This window comes from Homarus americanus, unplaced genomic scaffold, assembly GCF_018991925.1.
Source record: "Homarus americanus isolate GMGI-L3 unplaced genomic scaffold, GMGI_Hamer_2.0 scaffold31037, whole genome shotgun sequence".
NCBI classification, from domain to species: domain Eukaryota; kingdom Metazoa; phylum Arthropoda; class Malacostraca; order Decapoda; family Nephropidae; genus Homarus; species Homarus americanus.
Window position 1 is genome coordinate 3,529,467 of NW_024722227.1, and position 15,728 is coordinate 3,545,194.

Sequence of the window (15,728 nt, forward strand, 5' to 3'; positions counted from 1 at the left end):
ACGAATCTTTTGCATAATTTAATATTAACGTCACATGTTTCCTCAAGAAAAGACAAAAGCCAATTGAGTCAGGTCGGGTCATTCCTCCTGGGTGTAGCGAGGCTATATATACCACGAGGGAAACAAACGCTCTGAATCGAATTCTTCTAGGTTGGGTGACCAGGTTGATGCTACCTTCATTGACGGTGTATAAATTGAGCAGTACTAAGAGGGAGGGAGGGAGGAAGTAACGGAGAGAGACGCCCAGCAGGTGACATATACTGACTGTTACCTCCAACACTTAATAGATAAATGAGCTTCCAGAGGGGAGAGGAGCACTCACCCAGGCAGTGTCAGGGAGGAGCCCACACACTCACCCAGGCAGTGTCAGGGAGGAGCCCACACACTCACCTAGGCAGTGTCAGGGAGGAGCCCACACACTCACCCAGGCAATGTCAAGGAGGAGCCCACACACTCACCCAGGCAGTGTCAGGGAGGAGCCCACACACTCACCTAGGCAGTGTCAGGAGGGCCCACACACTCACCTAGGCAGTCAAGGAGGCCCACACACTCACCTAGGCAATGTCAAGGAGGAGCCCACACACACTCACCCAGGCAGTGTCAGGGAGGAGCCGACACACTCACCTAGGCAGTGTCAGGGGAGAGCCCACACCTCACCTAGGCAATGTCAAGGAGGAGCCCACACACTCACCTAGGCAGTGTCAGGAGGAGCCCACACCACCTCACACTAGGAGCCTTGTCATCAGGAGGCCCACACACCACCCTAGGCAGTGTCAGGAGCCCCACACACTCACCTAGGCAGTGTCAGGAGGAGCCCACACACACCTAGGCATGTCGGAGCCACCTAGGCAGTCAGGAGGGCCACACACTCACTAGCAATGTCGGCAGCAGGCCCACACCAGCAGTCGGAGGCCCACACTCCAGAGTCGGGGGGCCCACACTCACCTTACCAATATCAAAAGAAGCGCTCCCTTAATTCCCTTGTCTCTCATACACACACTCCCCCCGGAAGCCTTCCCCCATATCCTGCGTTTCAGCTTGTTGTGAATCCTTATGATTTGAAGAACAAATTTGCATGTGTGAGGGTGTATAGGATGAGAGGTAAGAGGTAAGAGCTCTCCTTTTTATCAGTTGGGAGGTGAGGGTGAGAGGGCAGAAGGAGTGAAGGTGTCATCAGAATTAGGTGAGAGTAAGAGAGGTGTGGTTAGTAGTGAACGATGGTGATGGATGGTGCCCCAGCGGAGGATGCTGATGATACGGCTTATACTGTGTCTTGGGGTCGCTGCTGCTCGCTCTCGCTCTCTTTATACTTACAATAGGTATTTATATATGTATTTTACATATATACTCTAGTAACAATCTAATATAAAAGACAATTTTTACTATAAGATTTGTTTTCCTCTGATCCGTATAGTTTAAGTCTTTACTGTTGTGTTGAGTAACTTTAGATTTAATTATTTTTCTCTGAAACTTATGTTGACATCACATTTTTTTAATTTGTTGAGACTACCACATCATTGACGCGACGCTTCCTAATACTGTACACGAAACACCAAGTTATTGAAATAAGTCCAACTTGTCGTCTCCTGCTAGTGAGTTTACCTACAGTCTGTATAACACATTAGTACAACACTAAAGTGAATCCCAAGAGTATAAGGACAACGTTATATAGTTTGTTTATTACGTTGTTTAGGTGTTCGTAGGTCTGCCTGGTGGACGTCTCCGAAAGAGTTGTCTGGAAAAATAAGTTTTCTTTTGTCAGTTGTTAACGATATATAACTATTGTGTTTTATCTTATTATGTGTTTTGTTTTTGTTTTATTCAGTTCATATGTTGAATTGAACCAAATAAGAACAAAAGTCTCAAAGTTTCTTCACAGTTGACTGACAGTTTGAGACGCTGATGAGGACAGAGTTTGAAGTGTTGTTTCAGAGGTTCATGACCAGCGGTGATGTGTGTTGGTTACAATGAATTCATTCATATGGGATGATAAAATTTATGATTTGAAAAGTTAAGGTTTATTATGTTCATAGAATAATTTTACCTGAAAAATAAAAACTAAGTACATGGATTCTAGATGAGCGAATCGGGTATTTCGTAAATTAAAAGAGAGACTATAACATCAAAAGGACAGGGTAGTACACTACTCCCACCCTCACCTTTGCCATCCCTTCTGGGGCTTACAATAAGTAATAAATGTTATAACAATACAAAATTATTTTTACATCAATGAAAAAGTTCATTTTGACACGAACACTTTGCTACATTAAAAGAACTGATGTAATCTTATATAAAGTTAAAGGAGCACAATTTTCATACATAGCAAGAATTATTTTAATCTTTCCTTTATGAATCATCCAATAAACTTGTTTCTTCAAAGCAGTGATCTCGCTGTTCCTGTATGATTGGATTTTTTCACATCCTAATACATAATGTTCACAGTGATGAGACAAGTTCATTCAGTCCCACGAAGCTCCGACAGCTGCTTGAGATGTTTACGAATCAGTGTAACGAACTGTGAGTGCGACGGTCACTCGGTCAGTTTAGCCGCCGCCGTTGTCTTGTTCACAAGTGTAGCAGTGTAGTGTATTAAGTGTCACTTCATAAAAGTGTCATCGTTGGTGAAGGAATCAAGAGGTAAGAGGTGGTCAACACTGGTTGTATTTGTTAAAGTGTTAAATAATAGGATGTAGTTGTTGTGGGCCGGAGTGACTCCGCCCATAACACAATCTACTGCTAAAACTATATAACATTACCTTATTCCTCTTTACTACAAATTCGTACCAACGTCTCCACGAAGAAACACAAATAATATTTCACAAGGACATACTTGGTGGATTACACACACACATATTGTTAGAGCTAAATGGGAAATAAGCAAATTTGGTGCCACTGTGTTTACAACATGGCGTCTCGGTCCACTCGACGGCAGTGAAAAATAAGAAAGGACTGTAGATGTTTCCTTACAATACGTACTGTACAATTGTGGTATTATCGTTTCGGTCATCCAGCGAATTTTAGAGTTTTAAATTTTGGAATCGGTAGTTTAAACAATTCTAAAACACTCCTCCTTTGGCGTTTCCATTGGAAATGTATATTTTTCGAGTATTCTAACTGATAAAGTTACCAACCATGTTATTTGTTTAAAGTGGGCAGGGTTTTGAAGTAGAAGGAAAATGTGGGGTACAATACGAAAAATAACCCCAACCAAACCTTCGAAAACCTGAACTAACGTTTCTTAACTTGTAAAAGTGTTAAGGATCACATTCGAGTTTATGTATCCCTCCTCATCTGAACACCTAAAGCAACACCAACAGAACACCGAGAATATGAACAAGGGAAACTTTTTTATAGCTTTACGATTTTTAAAGGTTAGGAAACGTTAGGTCAGATTAACAAGTTTTTTTTTCGTATTACAACTAAAACCTGACAGTGGGCAGGACTATGAGGAGGAATGAGGGTAAAAGGACATACGAGTATTTGGCATCATTAGTTTGAGCAAAAAAATGTCGTAGAAAAATATAAACATTTAAGAATCACATTACCCGAAAATTATCAGTGTAAGTTTGTGAGTGAGTTACCATTTTGGGCTCTGACTATTATGACTCCGGTATTGTTTTTCTTTCACACAACCATATGGAATCTTAGGAATTTCGTCTTTGCAATTAATAGTTTAGACAATTCTGAGACACTTTTTGTCTGACATTTACTTCACAAATGACTTGTATATACCGGGTCAAAATATGTGAGATGAGGTTAGGTTAGGTTAGGTTAAATCATTTTTAGGTCATTTGCGAGGGGAACGTCATAGAAGAAAGGTGTCTTATAATTGTCCAAACTATTGAATGCAAAGATAAAATTCTTACGTTTCCGTGGTTGTGTGAAAGTAAAATTTTACCATGACTTCTCATACTTTGCTGTGTCAAGTTATATCGAGGAGTTGTACTGATCCTTGTTGGATGAGGGAAGTATCCACCATCTCTTGCGTTATTGTTATAGAATTTTGTTTTAAAAACCAATAAAGTTTTAGATAATTAAAGTAATGATACCAGAACTGTGGCCTCATTCATGAATGTTGTTTCAGGCAGGAAGGTCCATGACCCAGAACATAACAGGTGATGCCAAGGCTTCCTCTACCACCAGGGCAAGGTGAGCACTGCTGCTACTCTTATTATAACACGGTGGACAAGGAGTCTTTATTAATTTTTGGTGTTAACTAAAACCTTGTTGGTATCATGGCTGTTACTGTTAGTTAAAGAATACAATTGTTGTAAATACAATTATTGATAAAGGTTAAGGAGAGGGTCTCTACTTCAATATTATTATTAATTATTATTATTATTTTTTTTTTTTGGGGGGGGGAATCTTTTTGGACACATTTGCTATAATTCATAGATAATTATCAAATAGGAGAGAGAGAAAAACGTAGGCATGTGAAATATATACAATTTCCTTTAGTAATTTAGGATCTTATCAAGATTCCCTTGGGAAGGCTGAAGGTCTAAACCACTAATGATGACAGACAACACGAACCAACTTAACAAAACTTAATGGTCTTATACATCTAGTGATTTGGTTAGGCTTGGTTGATTTCTGTCGCTCCTCGTCGTAGCCCCATAAACTGTTACCTTTTCATAAGAACACTTCTAATAGTACCACTGTAGGTTCATAGTTAATATGTAATCCTCTCTCACCTAATAAGCATTTTGACTTTAGAACAAACACATCCTTGAGATCCTTCCAATATATAATGCTGTAGTATAACTGATGACTTCCTCCTTAATTTAACCATTACTTAACATTTTCTAGGAGCAAAGTGGGATACAAGGTTAATCTGATTGTTTTTTGTTTGTTTTTCTAGGTAGGTGAAAGTTAACAGCTCCTCGTGGGACCATAACACACCACAACACATCACACTTCAGGTATGTCCAAGGTAGTTTTATGTATCAGTTATACTTATTTTTGTACTTACTCGGGAGTCTTGTCTCAGTAACTGAGTAAGTCGCTTTTACCTCCCATGTTGAAGGATGGGATCACGTTTGCTGTATAAAGTCACTCGGGAAATTTTCTTGATCCAGTGATTTTCTAGATAATGACTTGTGTTTATCATGAACTCGATAAACTTCCGGAACTTTGAATTCTTTTCTACCATTATTACACGATTGCTTAATTTAAGTAATTTTTCAGTGTAGTCTCGTGTTTCCAGTGTTTCTTGTCAATACCAAAGATCGGGGCCAAAATGAATCCCAATATGAAAGTCATTTTTCATCGTACTTTTCGTAATATGAGATTAAATTTGGATCCAGTCAGGTCTTGGTGCTCCTTCCCGGAACGAGAACATGTCTTAGTAATATGGTTCTTCCTTTAAGACATCCCCCCAGCGTGTTATGGTTTTCCTCACTCATGCACTGGTAGTTATTTGAAGGAAACACAATATTACTACTTGAATATCGTGCTTTGCTTTTCAAATAAAATATATCGTGGTAAATTTATGGTGAGAGTATGCTCAGACCGAGCGGGGCAGTTGTAAACACAGGCGACAATAACTGCAGTTCTAAGTTAATTTCTTACGTGAATTTACTATCTCGGTTAATATCTATTTGCGATGGAAGTGGTATTAGAAAAAGTTCTTCCTATTGACGAGATATAACTAATGGTAAGCACAAAATTGCTCTAACCGAGTTGTGACTGAAACTGCAATTATACCAAAAAAGGTTTCAGATTACACAAAGGCTCTTGAAGTTTTTGGTTAGGTCTCTGGTTCACCCTTGGGGCACCCCTAGTTCACCCAGTTGTGATTGAGTACCTAACTTTACAGCTGGGCAAGGTGAAGATTGTCGAGTGCAATGCCGGGTAAACTGCCCTTTTGTGTACCTGAAACAGGGTCAATTTAAACTGTCGTGTACTTACTGGCCTACGGTATTCATTTTCATAGACCGCGGCGTCGAGATGGCTAGCATGATGCGTTTCTGCTCAGACAGTTTCTGCACATTTTCTGCGATGAGTTATCGGAGAAAAAGTAACTATAAGCTTATTTGTGCGAGAATATTATCGAAGGTTATTACATGTTTACGTCTCCGTGACCTATGTTTACTGTTAAACATGAGAAAGTTTAATGATAGGGCGCCATGTCTTAATGAGTATTTACCTGACTAAGAAGAAGTTAAATGGGTAAATGTGATTTTAAGAGTCATTAATTGTCTAAAATAACAGGAGCCAAGGTGAAGAGACCAGCTATTTATCAGCCGTATGGAAGTGTGGACCAAGATCTCGTATGATGACGCTCTGAGGGGACACAGTATATGTTTTCTGTTTGATGTATTAACTTAAAAGAACGTAAGATATAGACATAGAAGAATGATGACAAATAACAGCACGATTGTATATCTGACATAATATTTATAACAAAAGGCGGTTAGATTGAATTGTTGCTGGTTAGATTATACCTAATTGACCTATAGATATTAACTCCAGCTTGTTCACCTTAGGTCTTCCATTCGTCCTTTCCTATAAAATTTCCATGTTAGTGTTTCTTCAACGCTATTTTACCTGTCGGCTGTGATGTTGGAGGGAGCGGAAGGTGGGGAGAGCCTTCTGCTGTCTATCCTGTCCTTGTCTGTCTATAGAATAGTTATTGATAATTTTCTGTCTGTCTGTCTGTCTGTCTGTCTGTTTCTCTTGTCTCTATCTCGTTAGACTAGAAAAATATTCTAAGTTAGTTAGGTTGGGAGCACAGAAGTCAAGAAGTTTGTAAAATATGGAGCTGATCTATCACACTTATGCATGCTGTATCTACCATAGACCAGAGACAATCACATCTCCAGAACTCGCAGCTTGTGATGGGGGAGGCATAGAACCCAAGTCGATTATGTTATAGTAAGTAGTGTGGGCAACAATGATGACGAGATACATGCACCGAGGGTGTGTGGCTAGGTCCTGGTATCATCCACTGAGGGTGTGTGGCTGGGTCCTGGTATCATCCACTCGAGGGGGACAGTAGATATAAAATGGAGAGGAAGATAGAATAACACAACTGTCAGAAATTACCTTCATTTATTTCTCCCTCCGTATTGTTGAAGAGTGAGGCATGAGTGAGACTAAGAAGCACCTCATTCATAACGCCAGGCACCCAGCAGGGGGGAGAGAGACAATCAAGGACCGTGAGACCTTCAACCAGGAATCAGAATCAAGTGATGTCAGAAACAGATGGAAAGAGGATTTGGACGATTTATTGGATACCTGAGGAGAGGTGATGCGGCAAGATCCTCTCCAGGTCTCAGTGGTACAGTAGATGAGCTTCTCTTGTGTGTGTGATAAGCAACTGAGTGTTGTTCAGTGTAGTCTGGTGGTATTTAGTAGGGTGTCTTTGAGCTATGATCAGTGACGTGTTGGTGTTCTTACGTGTGAACCAACAGATTGCATGACTTACTGTTAGTCGTCCCACCTGTGCTGTGACGCCATGTTTACCTGCATCAGGATGGGGATATCAATACTATGGCAGTTCATGGGTAACCCCCCTCAGTGTAAGCTACGTAAAGTGCCTTACAAGCATACCTTAAGAGCATTACATTATAAAGTATGACGTTCCTTCTGGACTACAATAAACTGAACTACGTGTATGTAACTAATTCGACAACTCACACCTACTGGAGTCTTATCTCTCATGCTGTGCCTCAAGTTAGCATGTCCTTACCGTAGCTGTGGGCGAGGAGATAGGTTGAATATTAACCTTACAAGTGCATAAATAAAAACAGAAAATACAATTCGAATGAATATAAAAACAAGTTTATTATGTAAGAGAGAGGAGAATCAGGGAGTAAATAATGGCTAAATAGTTATACAGAAAGTTAGACGAAGTAATTAATTTGGTTTGAAAATAGAAAGATAGAATGTAAGGTCTGGTGGAGTCGGTGGTGTTGTGGCGTGAAATGTGACTTAGGATCTATGAGTTGAGAAGTATAGAATATATACTGTTACGTAAAAACATTTGAGGTGGACGTATAGTATTGAAAGGGACCGATGGTATATAATGAAGAAGCTAGATAGGAATTATTGGTAAAGGAAGTACCTCTCTGATCATATATGGGAAGTATGGAAACCTAACGAGTCGAAAATAAATTCTTCTTGTTTGAGGGATTAGGAGTTGATCCGTGAAGAAGAGATCTAATGAGGTGGAAGCATGGAACGAGGAATCATGTGACAGAGGGGAGAGCAAGAACAGAGGTATGTGGGAGATGCACCGTGACTGAGAAGCTTGATGGGGAGGAGAGGGAGGGGGGGACGACACTGTATGTTCCCCCTATACCAGAGCGTGAAGAAGCTGTGTCACATACATATAGGGAGGAAAAGGAGCTATAGAGAGCGTGAAGAAAGTATTTTAATACCAGCATAACATAAATACCAACCTTTAAGTATAATTAACAAATAATAACCAAGAATTATGATTATCTTTCAAACTTCGACCTTGGTTCTAGTTACTGCTTCAACTCGAGGAGGAGCCTTTAACTGTAGTGTCACCACTAGCTGGAAAGTCTGTCAGTGTCTTAACCGTTCGTGTGTCTGTCTATATCCCGTCGAGCAGGCTCAGTAGACGGGTAAGAGACGGCTCCTACCTGATACAGGAGGTAACACTGGCGACACACGAGGGAGTTTGTGGTCTGTAAGTGATTTTTATCCGCGTCAGGGCAGGACCACAGGCGGGGATCACTGCCACATAATAAATACGCTGTCAGTGTGTCAGCATGGGTAATGATCCAGTGTGGGAGCCTCCGCCACCCGCCCACACACAGGCTCTACCTCCCCACCCACTCCAACACCGCCCACATACTTCAGCTCCCCGCCCACGCACTCTACCTTCCACGCACACACTCCACCAACCCTCTTACGCACTTCGTCACCCAATCCATATGTTCCATCAACCTACCCATACGCTTTAACACCCTCTCACACACTCCACCACGCAGACCACAACACCTACAGTATACTTCTCAACCACACCACCCCACACCACCCTCACCACACCACCCCACACCACCCCACCCCACCCCACCCACACACCTTACCACACTACACATATCACATACTCCTCTCGAAGTTATCTGTCCTTGGTAGATCTAGTCATTAGTTCCCATGTTTATTACTAGACAAATAAAGATATGAATTCGACATCAGTATAAAATTTTGATCTCGGCGCTGAATTTCCTGAACCTGATAATGTAGAATAGCGCTTGAGATGACCAGGTAGGCTGAGGGGCGTCAATCAAGTTGTGAGGCGGCGAGTGTACTGTACAATAGGTACTCTCTCCCACGCCGACTGTAATGGACGATGACTTATACTGCAGGAGCACGTGGGATAAGGAACTCTAACTTTTACTTCGAGCTTAGACGGTGAGGTGTCTTCCTGAACAGAGATGGTGTTGTCTCCTCATGAGCACTTAGTGTACGGCGTGACCTCTTGAGCACATATGGCGTGGCCTCTTCTTGAGCACATATGGCGTGGCCTCTTTTTGAGCACATATGGCGTGGCCTCTTTTTGAGCACATATGGCGTGGCTTCCTCTTGAGCATCTACAGTATAGCCTGGCTTCCTGCTGGGCATAATTATGTAGTCTGCCATCCTCGTCAGCCCATGTAGTGAAGGATCCTTGTAGATACATACCCTCTAGTCTCCTCTTGAGCACATAATTATGTCATGATCTCTTCTTGCAAATCTAGTGTGGTCTCCTGCTGACCTCAGATACACAGGCACGAGAGTGTAAGTGGCACCATATAAGGCTACCCGTCATAAGCTGGGCCGTACAGTAGCGCCCGGCGAGGCTCTTCAGACCCAAATTTACCCCACAGTTATTTCCTTAAATCCACTAAGTCGGTAACTAGTGTTTGTTTGTTTTGTTTTTTTAATATAAATCGAAGGATAATATGAACAAGTGTAGTTCCTCGGCAACTTTATAAAATATTTAATAGATTATCTTCCACAGATGATAATTAAAATATCCCGACTGAGTATACAAAATATCAGGTAAATAATCCACTTTAGTTGACCCTCGCTATCATAGTTATTCTTTGTACATAAAAATTCCTTAGTTATATGTATATTTTTTTTGTGTTTTTTATCGTATATTATAAAACAGTAAACCAAATGGCTAATGGGATGTAAGTGAATGTTAACGTACTGAACACTACATACGGTGGCGTGTTGTTACAGATCGACCTGCCATCAGTGTGTCGTGTGGTAGAGGTGGTCTGGTGGACGAGCGTCACTTGAATAATAGCCTGGATATAAAACGCCCTAAAATATTATTAACCCAAGTGAATTAGCCACGTTTCATGCGGGTAATTCTCATAATCCACTTACATAATCCACTTGCTCTCACTAACCACTCTCTTTACCATGCTCTTGTTACTGATCTGAAGTCATAGATTTAGTGTATACTGTGTTAGCCAAACCGACAAATTATCACAAAAGTCACAGGTCCCCAAGTACCACAAGCCATGGGTCCTCAGTGTAAGTCTTGTAGTGTTCCTGTAGCTTAAAATCACTGTTGTCTCTCACACCCACCTATTCCGTCAACAGTCTCCTCTTACAGCTATCACTCTACATAGTTGTATATCAGTCAGTCTTTTAAACACAAGCGTTCATCCCAGTTTCTTCTTCACTTAGCCCAAATATTTCTCCTTGTTGAAGTCGGAGAAGAGATAAGACACTGAAAAATAGGAGCATTGTATATTTTGATGGAGAGGTGATGTGTGGGGGAGAGGGAGAGAGAGGATGTGTGTGAGGAGGAGGGAGAGAGGGTGTGTGGGGGGGAGAGGGAGGAAGGAGTGTGTGTGGGGGAGAGAGGGGAGAGAGAGGTGGTGTGTGTGGGGGAGGAGGGGAGAGAGAGGATGGGGAGGGAGAGGTGATGTGTGGGGGAGAGGGAGAGAGAGGGTGTGTGGGGGAGAGGGAGGAAGAGGTGACATTTAGAGGAAAGAGGAGAATTGAATGGAGTAAACACAGTGAAATAAATTGAAGAATAAACCGAGGAAGAGAAGGTCGATTAAGAAAGGGTGAAGGAAGGAATGACAAGAAAATAAAAGAGAATGACATACTAGTGGAGAAGGAGAGGTAAAATAGGCAATGAAAATTATAATGAAATTGAGTGGGAGAGAAAGACAAGAGAGGGAGGAAAAAGAAATGGAAAAGATGAGAAAAGAAAAAGACATGGAAGGGATTAGAAACGAAGAAGAGGAATGGAAGAGGTTGGAGAAGTGAAGAGTTGTGGTGACTTAGGTGAGGAGGGGGGGGTGGGTGAAGGGGGACTCGACTCACGAACGTCGTCCGTATTAAACCATAAACCCTCATTTTCCTCACTTGCCTCAGTGATAGATGCCCACACCAATCTTCCCCCCCCCCCCTCCCGCCCTTCTGGCAACTCTGACAGCATATGTCCTCTCAACCCTTAAGGATCAAATTCCTCATTGTAAACGGCGGGATTATCGACCGTACACCACCCGAGGTCCTGTTTACATACCCCGGAGAGACAAAACACAGTCACTAGTCAAGAAGGATCTAAAAGGGACCCCCCCCCAAAAAAAAACATTGAAATCTATTTTGTTTTCAGTACAATCTGCAGCCGCTTAAAACCTATTAGAACCTTTCTGAGCCTGATACTACTACTACCACTAGTGAACTAAGAGACGTGGGGAGCGAGGAGGAGAACGAAGAAGTGGAGGACAAGGAGGAGGACAAGCAGGAGGACGAAGAAGTGGAGAACAAGGAGGAGAACAAGGAGGAGGACAAGGAAGATGAAGAAGAATTAAGTGAACAGGCAGGAGGTAGAAATATGGATATAAACCTAGACAAAGAAGATGAGGAATGAGAGAGGAGGACTTGTAAGAAGGGGAGGACTGCCAGGATGACGAATTAACAGGATGGATAGGATGAGATCGAGTCTGGGGACCTAGGATGGGGGTAGTAAGACTTGGGGGATTTGTCTTGGCCTCCTCTTGATGCTATGCTACATTGGGAGGTGGTGGTTGTAGTGCAGAGGCGGCGGCGACGGTGGTGGCGGCAGAGGTGGTGGCGGCAGAGGAGGCGGCGGCGGCGGCGGCACAGTGGGCCTGGTGTTGGTGTTTGTAGGAATAAACAAATACAAATTAGAAGAGCAAAAAGAAGAGAGGAAAGAAACAAAATAAGTGAGAGAGAGAGAGAGAGAGAGAGAGAGAGAGAGAGAGAATTGAATCTCCATGCCTGCAGGTTTCCCGATTCAATCACTCGCCAACAAACTTCTTAACTACTCTCTCTTTTCTTTCTCCTTCTAACCATACATTACATCATTCACTGTAGTTATTCACGCCCCTACATAGTGGTTCACTTGCCAGCCATCACCCTTGAAAGGCTGTTGTGTCGCCTCGTGTCATTTTCCTGGTAAAAAAAAAAAAATCACATTACTGATAAAGCTCATAATTCCTAATGTCATCCAGCGTTATTTTCCTGTTTCTGTTCTCTGTCGTTCTCGTGTTGTTAACTAGAGCCGTTCTCTGTCGTTCTCGTGTTGTTAACTAGACCGTTCTCTATCGTCCTCGTGTTGTTAACTAGAGCCGTTCTCTGTCGTTCTCATGTTGTTAACTAGAGCCGTTCTCTGTCGTTCTCGTGTTGTTAACTAGAGCTGTTCTCTGTCGTTCTCGTGTTGTTAACTAGAGCCGTTCTCTGTCGTTCTCGTGTTGTTAACTAGAGCTGTTCTCTGTCGTTCTCGTGTTGTTAACTAGAGCCGTTCTCTATCGTCCTCGTGTTGGTAACTAGAGCCGTTCTCTGTCGTTCTCGTGTTGTTAACTAGAGCCGTTCTCTCGTCCTCGTGTTGTTAACTAGAGCCGTTCTCTGTTGTTCTCGTGTTGTGTACTTGCTTTATTATTGTACATCTTCACTATGTTCTTGTGACGTACAGTGCATAGGATTAAAGTACTCAGGCTAAAAATTTTGTGTGGATTTTGTAAATGAGAATTTGTTTTCGTACTTTAATATAGTGGTATCGAGAGGTCATGAGTGGTATAGAGAGGTATCGAGAGGTCACGAGTGGTATCGAGAGGTCACGAGTGGTATCGAGAGGTCACGAGTGGTATCGAGAGGTCACGAGTGGTATCGAGAGGTCACGAGTGGTATCGAGAGGTCACGAGTGGTATCGAGAGGTCACGAGTGGTATCGAGAGGTCACGGGTGGTATCGAGAGGTCACGAGTGGTATCGAGATAATATTTCTGAAGTGAACATTACCTCTGATAATATATATAGTTTAAGTGAAGGTTATATGTGGTAATATATGTATTAAGTGAATCATAACAACAGCGTCTACAAGCCGTCTGCAGTTATGTGAGTTAGTGTCATATAATATTTGCTGGGATATACTGATGCCAACATAGCGTGTGTTTGACGTACTAGGAAAAGGTCGTGTAATATGTGGTGGTTATATTCCCCGTCATTATACAGTATGCACAAGGTATATTACAGGTACAGTTTGGTGAAGTATTTATTCATTTATTTCATTATCCACAGTCTAAACTCATATGCGTGTGTAATTAATTTTACAGATGTATAATAAATTCTTCTAATGGGGTTTACTGTTTATGTATTTTCTACAAGACTATAATTTTGTATTAAGAAGTTTACTAAATGGTTTATCGTAGTCACAATGTGCGTAGAGTATTTGTTCATAAATCTACCGGAGTTCCTTGCCAGAGTGTCTTGTCAAATAGCGTCTATGATATCGTGCTTGAGACTCCCACAGATTCCAGGGTTGAGTGATGAAAGGCTCTATGCTTAGCAGTACACCTTGGTCCTGAGGGGTAATGGTGTGCATTTTTTTTTTTATGACAGTGATCAGGCGTGCGAACTGCCTGTTGGGGTCAGGTTATCATTGGAGGAGAATTGGGCGTTTCATTTGCGACTCACTGCTTCTACACCTTCCTCTGACCTTTAGTCCTCATTTGTAATAACAAGAAATGTAATTTGCCCCTCAGGTGGACCACTGTATAGATAACTTTCAAGGCCTCGCTATAAAGAAATATAAGCATCTCTTTTTTTTCACTTAATTGTCGTAAAACTTTTGAAATAATGCTGTATGTGATTAATTTATATTCTTTCTATTCACATCTCTAATGAAAAGTTACTGTATAAAGCACAAAACCAAAGTACAGTTAGATGGTTCATATCGAAACATCTCCGGAAGTACAGTAAACATCTTCAAGGCTGATATATGTCTCGCATGAATATCATAATGTGGAACACGTGTGGCGACCATCAGCAGTGTGAGGCGTCACCTGATAAGAAAGCGGTGATCTCGCCTCCACCACCGTCATGATGGACAAATGTTATAAACCTTATCTTCATCTGACTCCTCTATGGCTCAGTTGTTATACTTTCTTCCAACACATATTTTTAACCCTCCTTCGGACATATAATTAGAAAGTAACTACATTCTTTCAACGATCAAGTTTACTACAATATCCAACACCATCATACAAATATTAGCGATTTATTAAACCTTACATCCCGCGTCACCCCGCTCAACAGAAACACCTGGATATCATGTTTTCCAAATTGAATTTTCATCTCTGTTCACTCCAGCGATCACCAGTTACGCTCCGACCGCCTCCCCATACTCATCTTGCTCATGTTACTCATGAACACGATTCTAGTAGTTGTCTAGCAGTCGGTTCCGTCTTTAACCGGGGCAGAGGTAAGTCAAGAGCAGGAGCAGACGGGAGGCAGCGGGAGGATCAGGGAGAATAGCCATATTATAGCGTGGGCCGCCATCATCATAACACGCGCCCCGCAGACACACTCTCCACCTGGAGGACCTCCACCACAATACACACCCACCACTCACCGCCTCCAGGAGGCGTAGTCTACTGTACACAGTCTTCTTAACTCACTTCCTGGAAGATTCTGCAGCAGCATCAACGCCTGTAGTCTGGTAGAGAAACACTTTTAGGACATTGCCATGGTTACTTTATAGATCCAATAGTCCAACACATTCCCAAACATGCAAACGTGCAAATGACCCAGTTACCTAAAGATAAACTAAAGCTCTTTTACAGGCGAAATTGTACGTCATACGTGAAACACTTTTCCGGGAATATGAGCGTCTACGATAGAATCAATTTTCAGAAGCTATCTGCAGCCACATGAGAACCCATTTTAACGAACTTTGTTTCTGCATTACACCACACTCGAAGGAGCCTTCTACAGGTGCAATAGAATATCTCTAATAGTCCTGCCATAAAAGAATTTAGCTTTATTAGAATTCAGTTACGTAAAGTTACCACAGATGAAGTTACCCAAGATCAAGGAGGTTCCTCTGGCTGTAGAAGGTACTTTAGTTGCTTATTTCGTTTACGAGTACTTCCTCGTGTTCTGGACGAAGGTTCTATGCCTGTATACTCATCTCTCCATCTGCTTTCCAGACATTACCTGAGCCATAGAGTCTGGGCTAGTGGCTGTACAATATATTTTCAAAGCTCTGTAGACTAACATGACATTTTAACCTGCCCAGTGTTTGTCCAAGTTTTCTCGAAGGTCAACACGTTTGAAGACGTGATCACCTGCCCAGATAATCTGTTCCACGATGTTTTGTTTATGGCTCTGGGAAGTGTCGGTAAGGGGTGTAAGTGGTGGGCCGCCTCTTCATGATGTATCCTCTGCATCATTTTAAAGGTCTGGATCATATCCTCAGGTATCCTGCGGTGTGCCGGTGATG